At 40.0% G+C, this 8751-nt stretch overlaps 1 non-coding gene across 1 annotated transcript; it reads left to right on the forward strand.

The window, feature by feature from the left end:
• Window positions 1-7099: 7099 nt before the first annotated feature.
• Window positions 7100-7204, forward strand: LOC116141109. The gene has a single exon (XR_004129738.1). It is a non-coding gene; the product is annotated as a small nucleolar RNA R71 (small nucleolar RNA).
• Window positions 7205-8751: the final 1547 nt, after the last annotated feature.

Genomic DNA, 8751 nt, shown 5'->3' on the forward strand with positions numbered 1-8751 from the left:
TTATGAAGCTAGGGAGACTAGCACTTTTGCCTCGGATACTGGTAGAGTATTTTGGTCTTCGCACAAACCTAAAGGTTTTTTAGTTGAACAACCAAGCTAACCTAACATTTTCTTCATTTGTAGTAAACGTCGAACTTTGTCACCGTATCGCACTGAGATCAGCTTCAATGTGTGTAGCGAGCTTCTTGGTAATGAGCATAACGTCACCCAAATCATCATACTCGCTCACCGATGGCATATGGTTTTTGCAACGGCGCCTGCAAAATTTTACACTATTTTTAGAAAGGTAAGTGTTCAAAAACCCGTTTTTACATCTTCCTTTAGTAAATCGCTAACATTTTTTTTCCTTTACCGATATGTGGGGCCGAAAAGCTGAAGAACCTGAAGAAGAAGATGGCAGTTCATGGAGCTACTAAGAAATAGTTGATAATCTCGTCGAAGAACTAGCCTATGGGTTTTGCCAAGGTGACTGGGGCAGGTTCCTCGCGGCCGACCCTAAGCAAACTAACGGAGAGCTTGGGGGGCTCCAAGTGCTAAGAAGACTACAACTGCTTCCAAAGTAGTTGCCCAAAAAGATATACCTGACCTCCAAAGGGCTCGATAAAGAAAACACCGAGCTAGTGGAAGGCCCCAGAAAGAAGAATCGATCGAGCAACTGGAGGGCTCGAGAAAGAAAAAATCAACGAGCAACTGGGAGGCCGGGAAGAAAAATTCGACCGAGCGTTGGAAGACTGAGGAAAGAAAACTATCAAGCCTGCTGATGGCTCGAAGAAGATCTTGGTTAATAGTGTGGCCAAGAAAAAGTTCACTTGGCAGTTGGGACTGCCATTCAAATTGAAGTGTGAGGAAAACTCGTCTCGACAACATGAAAGGAGGAGTGTGGGCAGCAAGGCAGCTAAGGCTGAGCTTGACAAGAGAATTAGTGAGTTCCTTGAGCATTTAGGCATGGGAGCCTTTGCCTTCAGGAGGCCATATCAGAGCAGCAGTATGAGCTACTCTAGTCTGCCCTCTCACGAGTGCTTGCTCGCATATGTGGCTTTGTCACCAAGGTATTGGTAGCTCACTTTTTCTGCTTTGCTTCGAGATCTTCACACCCCACCCCCCCCCCCCCTCTTGGTGGACTTGAGCTTCCTTTGTTGGGCTTGGACTTGGAATGGTTTGGGCCGAAGTGCTTAGGCTCTCTCTCCCCTTGGAACTTGCTTGGGTCGAATCTCCTCCAATGCTTTCCACATTCCAAAATCCAAGTGTTTTAGGACTTGGAATGAAACTCTTTGATTCAACCGAATTAGCAAGTGTTTTAGGACTTGTAATTCCTTGCCCACTCATGTTTACAAGTGTTTTAGGACTTGTAAACGTATCAATGTGACTGGGCCTTGTGCGGTTCTCTGCTGTTTTGTTCCTGCTCTTGGTTGCTCAGCTTCTGGACATTCAAGATGTTTCTAAAAATAACTTGAATCAAGGATAGGGGCAGCATGAATACGTTGCTCATCACCATCGACCTTGGCTCCAGCTCTAATGCACAAAGTTGTAATGAGATGTGGGAAAGAGTAACTTGATCGCCCTGGTTTGGCGGCATGATGAATGTTGTTTAAGATAATTCATCCCACATTTATACTCTTTCCTATGGCAATTGAATAAAGCAATAATACCTTCTCGTAAGTTACCGTGCTATAGTGCGTTTTTGGCATCAACCTCGCACTAACAAAATACTGCCACGGTCGAGCCATCGGTGTCAAATAAGTTCCCTTAAAGGTCTTCTTTTGTTTTTTTGACACTGCCCAAGTTGCATCCGGTTTTGCAATGACCGGAAGAATGATACTATCCTGAAACTGTGTTCCCCTAAACCTTTCGTACTCATCCGAATCAATCCCAGGTAGGTTGTAAAACTCATTGATCACATCTTCTGTAAACGGGACATCAACCCCTCTCACAAATGCAGTACCCTCTTCACAATCCGGGAGGTTGGCATAGAACTCCCTTACTAGCGGCTCTACAACCAGTTGTGCTGGAGCACTCATAAACAGTTCCCATTGTCTCCCTCGACTCCAGTCCAAAGCCTGACTTGCAGTTAATCCGCACTCAGGAATAAAGCCCTTATCTCTTCTTTGGATAGCCCATTGATATCGTTTCCGGGCCTTTTCATTCACAAAGCGGCTGTCCACTTTCTTTCCTTTTCCTTTGCTCTTGTATGGAACCTTAACTTTGGGTGCCATTTTCTACAATTCAACTACACAGCGCAACCCAAAAATTCAAGCCTAGGTTCTCCTCAACAAACAATTCAAACTTGGAAAAGAAAATTGAAAACACTTCCAAAAATTCACAATTAGACCTCCAAACTACGATTTCTCCAAATTCAACAAAACTCTCCAAAACTCAAAACCCACACTCCTCAATATCACAACATGCATAATCAACCCTTCCTTAACAAAAATCGAACTCACAATCACCCAAAAATTCGCAACTCAACCAATAATCAATTTTTCAGATCTAGAAATTAAAACTTGAAATTGTGCGAATATGAGTTTAGGGAACTTGAGATCTTACCAATACGAAGGATTATTCGCCACCAATTTACTCAGGATCAGCCTAGATTGGAAAGCCCTAAATTTCTTGAACCTAAAATTTTCGTGAAATTTTTGAAAAATTTGTTGTTGAAAGGAGTTGTTTTGGTGTTTAAAAGGGTAAATGAGTGAGAACTTTGATTGGGACAACACTTGGAAGGCAAAGGATTGAAATCGGAAATTTTTCTCTCAAAAGGATATGAAAAGTCGCGTGAAAAATGAAAAATGAAAGTGAATATTTATAGAAAATAGTCTTCGCCGCGGCGAAGTTCTTCGTTCATAGAACCCTAATTTGAAACCCAGGTTTCGTCGCGGTGAAGAAAAATACTTCGCTGGGGCGAAAAATTACAGTGGCTAATTGCCCCGGCCAAGTAAAAATCTTCGCCGCGGCGAAATTGCCTTAGGGGAATTTTGTCCAACCTACTTCGCTGGGGTGAAAAATTACAGTAGCTGCAACATATTTTTCAGGTTGCTTCGCTCCGGTGAAGAACAATCTTCGCAGCGGCGAAGTTTGGGACTTTTCAAAACTTATTTTTACACAATGTACTTCGCCGCGACGAAGAATACTTCTTTGCCCTGACGAAGTCCGGAGCATTTTCTTTCCTTGCATTAGCTAAAAACTTCACCTGAAACACCCAAAAATACACAAATTAAAAAGAATCAAACACATTCAAACACATTGAAATAAAAAAAATAGAAGGACAAAAAATTAAAACACTTGGGTTGCCTCCCAAGAAGCGCTTGTTTATAGTCGGTAAGCTCGACTCTCTCAATTCTTCACATCAGCCCGGACTATCCAAGTACATCACATCCCGGAAATTTCCCTTGTACTGGAGCTTCATTTGTTGATGATCTTTTTCACACAGTGGCCTTGTTGAGAGTTTCACCACCCATTTCCATCCCTTGGTCATTACTTTGGTGGTTCGACTCTTCTCACCGACTGCTTTCTGTTTTCTTGACTTTCCCTCACCCTTTTTGAGCTGAGAGATCCGTTCCTTGTGAAAACACAATCTCGACTGTGGCTTATCTTGGAATTTTGTGCAACTCTTTCCGTTATGGTGCTCACTCTCGAACTGATTCGGTTTGACAATGCATCTCTTAATTTCCACCTTAGGATTGTTCAGTTGGAGGGTTTCAATCTTTGCCTGGTCCACCATATCGATTTTTAAACACTACTCTTGTTTAGGTGGAGCTCTCATTGATTCAAGGACAGTAAATGTTATTTCTTCATCTTGCATCCTCATGATCAACTTCCATTCTTGAACGTCGATTAAAGCTCTTCCGGTAGCTAGAAATGGTCATCCCAGGATAAGAGGAATCTTTTTGTCTTCTTCCATATCCAACACAAAGAAATCCACAGGAAAAATTGTTAGTGTATATTAGTGTATGCCCTAGAAACCATTCGTGTTGTCGGTTTCAGAGCATTTTGTCTTGTATCTATATATATCATAAATAATAGAAGAAAGAGTTCTTCAATTCATATATGTAAATTGCTTCCTTTATTCAGTCATGCATTTAAAATAAAGTATGTATATGAATTGTCCAGATGATTCATTTAATAGGTAAATGAATTATCGAAAAGGGTTCCCTACGGAAGCAATATAAATTTGGGCAACTATATTGCACAGTAGGCATACCGGATGCTTCCGAAAGATATCATGAGTTGATATAAGTACGGATGACGATGATAGTCATGTCACTGGGGCATTGGTATGGATTAACGGTTGGTGAACTGTTTTTCGAACGTGACCGAATAACGACAAATCACTTGGAAAAGCATGTAGTCAATGATTTATCGTTTGGTTATATCAGTGCACGATGTAGTCCTTTGACCTGAGACATTGTAGTCGGATCCGATATGGATGCGTATGGTTCATACGGTGTATAAGTACGAGACTAATCATGTTTCGTACAATAAAGCCTATTTGGTCATGCGTTGTTCATATGCGGAAACGAACGATGGTCAAGAGGGGATCCATTGACTCGGAAATATAGGATCGGGAGTACCGCTGACTCCATCCGGATTCGAGTTCCTAGACGAACATCGATAAATGTCGGAAAACTGAATCTCTGGCCAGAGTCTATTATTAGTCATACAAAAGTAAGTTTGTGATGACAAGTTTCGGACATATTGATCGACAATTCGGTAGAAGATCGAGTTTAGGATTTTGACGTTCCATGAATCCATACTCGATTAGGATATCTCAATGGAGGGACTTTACCTGCATGGTACGTATGATCTGAAATGGGTTCGATGAAGTATTTCTTCATCGTGGTTTAGGGACTATGGCACATTGCTAGATGTTTACCATAGTCGTTGGGCCTCCGGACAGGTTTCCGGATTCATCCAGAACCGGCTCACGGCTAATCCACGGTGGACCTACATGGTCACACCAATAGCCTTGAGAAGTTAGAGAAGGATGAGAGAGAGAAATGATTATCCGAAGAGGGCTAGCACCTTCCGAGGGTAATAACGGGATTTCTATAGTAATAGTTACATAGAAATCATTTGTGACATTTTAAGGGTTAAAATGGTCAAGCAATAATTAATTATATTTAATTATTATATCTTAAAGTGTTAAGATTAATGAGATGAACAAAAATAACCTTTTAATAGTTAAAGGGTAAAAAGGGGTAAATTTTTGGGTTGTTAATGTAAACTAGTTTAGTTTACATGGGCCCTTGAATAATATTGATTATTCAAAGGGTAGCATATTAAATTCGTGGGGTCCCTTTATAAAATAAGATTTTATTGGGCTTGGAAGTGAAAAATAAATAATTGCAATATTGCCCAAGTATATATAAGTGCAAAAGGTTGCATTTTTGTTCATTCTTGACTAGTTCACAAAAACACAAACCAAAACTCTCTCTCAAACCCAAGGCCACTCTCTAATCTCTCAAGGTGGTGTTAAAGTGTGGAGGTTTCATCCTTTTGAAGCTAATCTTCATCAATCCAAAGCAAAGGAGTAGGTATAATCTCTTTTCCAAGCTTTGTTTGAAAACCGGTTTTAGAATCCATGCTTTCATGCTTTCATTCTCCATCTCCACCACTCTTCATGCATGCTGATTCTTTCAAAAATAAACTTGTCCACCTTAATCAACACATCCTCCACAATGCCACTCGGATGCTTTATTGATCGATCTGCAAGTTGCAAGCATATGGTTGTCGGCTTTACTTCACCAATTCCTAGTTTCCTGAAAACAGAAAAAGGCATAAGGTTAATGCTAGCACCTAGGTCACATAAAACTCGATCAAAGGTGATATCTCCTATAGTGCAAGGTATAGTAAAACTCCTTTGATCTTTTAGTTTTGGTGGTATCTTCTTTTTGAGAATGGCTCTTCACTCCTCCGTAAGCATCACCGTTTCCTCATCTTCTAGCTTCCTTTTGTTTGATAAGATTTCCTTAAGAAATTTCACGTAGCTTGGCATCTATTGCAATGCCTTTGCAAAAGGAATGTTAATATGCAGTTTCTTAAAAACATCAAGAAATTTAACAAATTGCTTATCCTGATTTTCTTTTCTGAGTCTTTGAGGAAAAGGTACGGGTAGTGTGTGATGCGCCAACTCTGGTGGTATCTCGGGGAATGGCAATTTCTCTTTCCTTTTCTTTTTCCCCTCTTCCTGCTTCTGTTCATCTTTCCTTGGGCTGGTTGGTTTCTCTTCAGCAATGATTTCTTCATCAACTTCCTCATCAGATTCTTCATTTTTCTTTGATGAAGTTTCCTCTATCCTTGAATTTTTCACCTCTTCTAAAACTCTCCCACTTCTCAACGAAATTGCATTTACTTACTCACGTGGGTTAGTCACTGTATTGCTTAGTAAGGAACCCTGTGGTCTCTCATTTAGCTTCTCGGCCAATTGGCCCATCTGTACCTCAAGATTCCAAATGGACACCTCTTGATTTATAAAATTCATCCTCGTCTCATTCATAAATCCCGTGGTCTCCTGCATGAATTTCCCAAACATGTCCTCCAACTTTGTCACTCTTGGATCTCCTAGTTGATTATTTACCCCTAGTTGGTTATTTGGCAAAGTCATTTGGTTCCATTGATTATTTTGGGGTTCTGATTGCCCCAAACCATATTGGATGATTCTCCAGCCCGGATTGTATGTGTTGGAATACGGGTTGTTTGGTTGCCTCTGATTTCCTGCCAAGTGTCACTTGCTCCAATGATGAAGATGATGAAGCAAATGTGTTCCCCACTTGACACTCGCTGCTCACATGGTTTCCTGCACAAAAACACAAGTTAGTGTGAGGTGTTTGAATAGAGTTTACCTACAATTTTCCCAACTGTTTTCGAAGTGTTGTGAGTTGGGCTGAGTGGTTGTGAAGGATCAACTTCATGAAGACCCGTAGATTTTCTTGGTATTGCTCTCTCATTTGGTCTTGATAGTTGTTGCTTGCCAAAACCTCAAGCAACACATAAGCCTCCTCCGGTGTCTTATTCTGCAAAGCTCCTCCCGATTTGCATCCACCATGGATTGCACGTTACCCATCAATCCATTGTAGAAGTTTGGACTTGAAGCCAAACTGGCAACCCATGGTGTGGACATTTCTCATCAATTCCTTGTACCTCTCCCAAGCCTCGTACAATGGCTCGGATTCATCTTGTAGAAAGTGTGGATATCATTTCTCAGTTTTGCTGATTTTACTGGAGGAAAGAACTTAGTCAGGAACTTCTATGCTAGATCATTTCAAGTTGTGATAGTCCCCGCTAGTAGGGCCATTAACCACCCTTAGCTTTATCCCCCAATGAGAATGGGAATAACCTCAACCTAATGGCATCATCTGACACTCCATTCGACTTGAAGGTGTCACAAATTTCCAAGAAGTTTGCAATATGCTGATCCGATCTTCCTTCAAATCACCATTAAACCTTACCGACTGCTGGATCATTTGAATGATTGCGGCTTAATCTCAAGTTGTGGCTTGACTGTAGGCCTAGTAATACTCGACCCACTGCCATTAACCGTGGGAACTGAGAATTCCCTTAGGTGTTTTTCTCGTTCTGTCATTTCAACAGCTATTTCTTCTGTTTCAACCACTATATCCACTTTTTCTCTTCTCTCTCTGTTAAGTCGTCTGGCGGTTCTCTCAATCTCAAGATCAACAGGAACCACTGGCTGACGTCTTGCTCTTCGCATAAACTGCACAAAATCAAACGAAAGAAAGTGAGATCACAAACCAACTGAAAATGAAAACAAAAATTAAACTCAATCTAGCTAACTATAGAAAAAACTCAATGTTAACTTAAAACTCCTCCCGGCAACGGTGCCAAAACTTGGCATTGTTTCCTACAACATGCAATATGTAGCAAGTATACTAGTTGCACAAGTAATAGAGTGATGAGTGAGTATCGTTCCCACGAGGATTGGTCGCACAGCACTAAGTTTTCTACCGTTTTCAAGTTGAAGCAATCGAATTCTTTTGGATTAAGGGAACAATTAAACTATAGCTAAAACAAAATTTCACTAAAATAAAAGTAAACTATGAAAGCAAGATTTAAAAAAAAAAAAAGATAAAATCAATTCAAAACAAAAGGTAAGGTTTTGACTTCATTAGACTCTTGGGTTAAACTTAAAGAATTAAACTAAATTCATATTCACATGCATTGATTGTAAACCAAACTCTCTAAAGTGCCCAAATACCTTCTAGGCTATGTTGTCCTACTCTTCCCTATTAACCTTTCGCACCCACAAAATGAAAGTTAATAAATCTAAGCTCATTAAGCACAAGAATCCTAAATTGATTTCATCGGTTCTTGAATCTATCTCTAGCATCCAATAATACAATGGTGATTACCCAAGGGCTTAACATGAATTATCTCTCAATCTCATCATATTCATCACATACAAACAATAAAAACAAATAATCCACATCAAAGCAAAATCATATAAAATTAATAATCATCAACTCTCTAACCCATTAGAATCCGAACTACATCACAAACCCTAACCCAAAATAGGTTAGTTCATGGCTAAATCAATAAAACAATTAAATAAACAAAAATCCAAGTTCAACATCATGGACACAAGGAAATGAAAAGAATCTTCCCAATTGATAAACCACTAATTTCACCTCGAATCTTCACACTTTGTTAATCCAAATCACTCAAAAATCAATCAAGAAAATGTAAAAATTGCTCTTTTCTCTCACAAACGCCCTAAACAAAAAGACTAAGTATTCT

The sequence above is a fragment of the Pistacia vera genome, unplaced genomic scaffold (genome assembly GCF_008641045.1).
Source record: "Pistacia vera cultivar Batoury unplaced genomic scaffold, PisVer_v2 Contig392, whole genome shotgun sequence".
Lineage (NCBI taxonomy): Eukaryota > Viridiplantae > Streptophyta > Magnoliopsida > Sapindales > Anacardiaceae > Pistacia > Pistacia vera.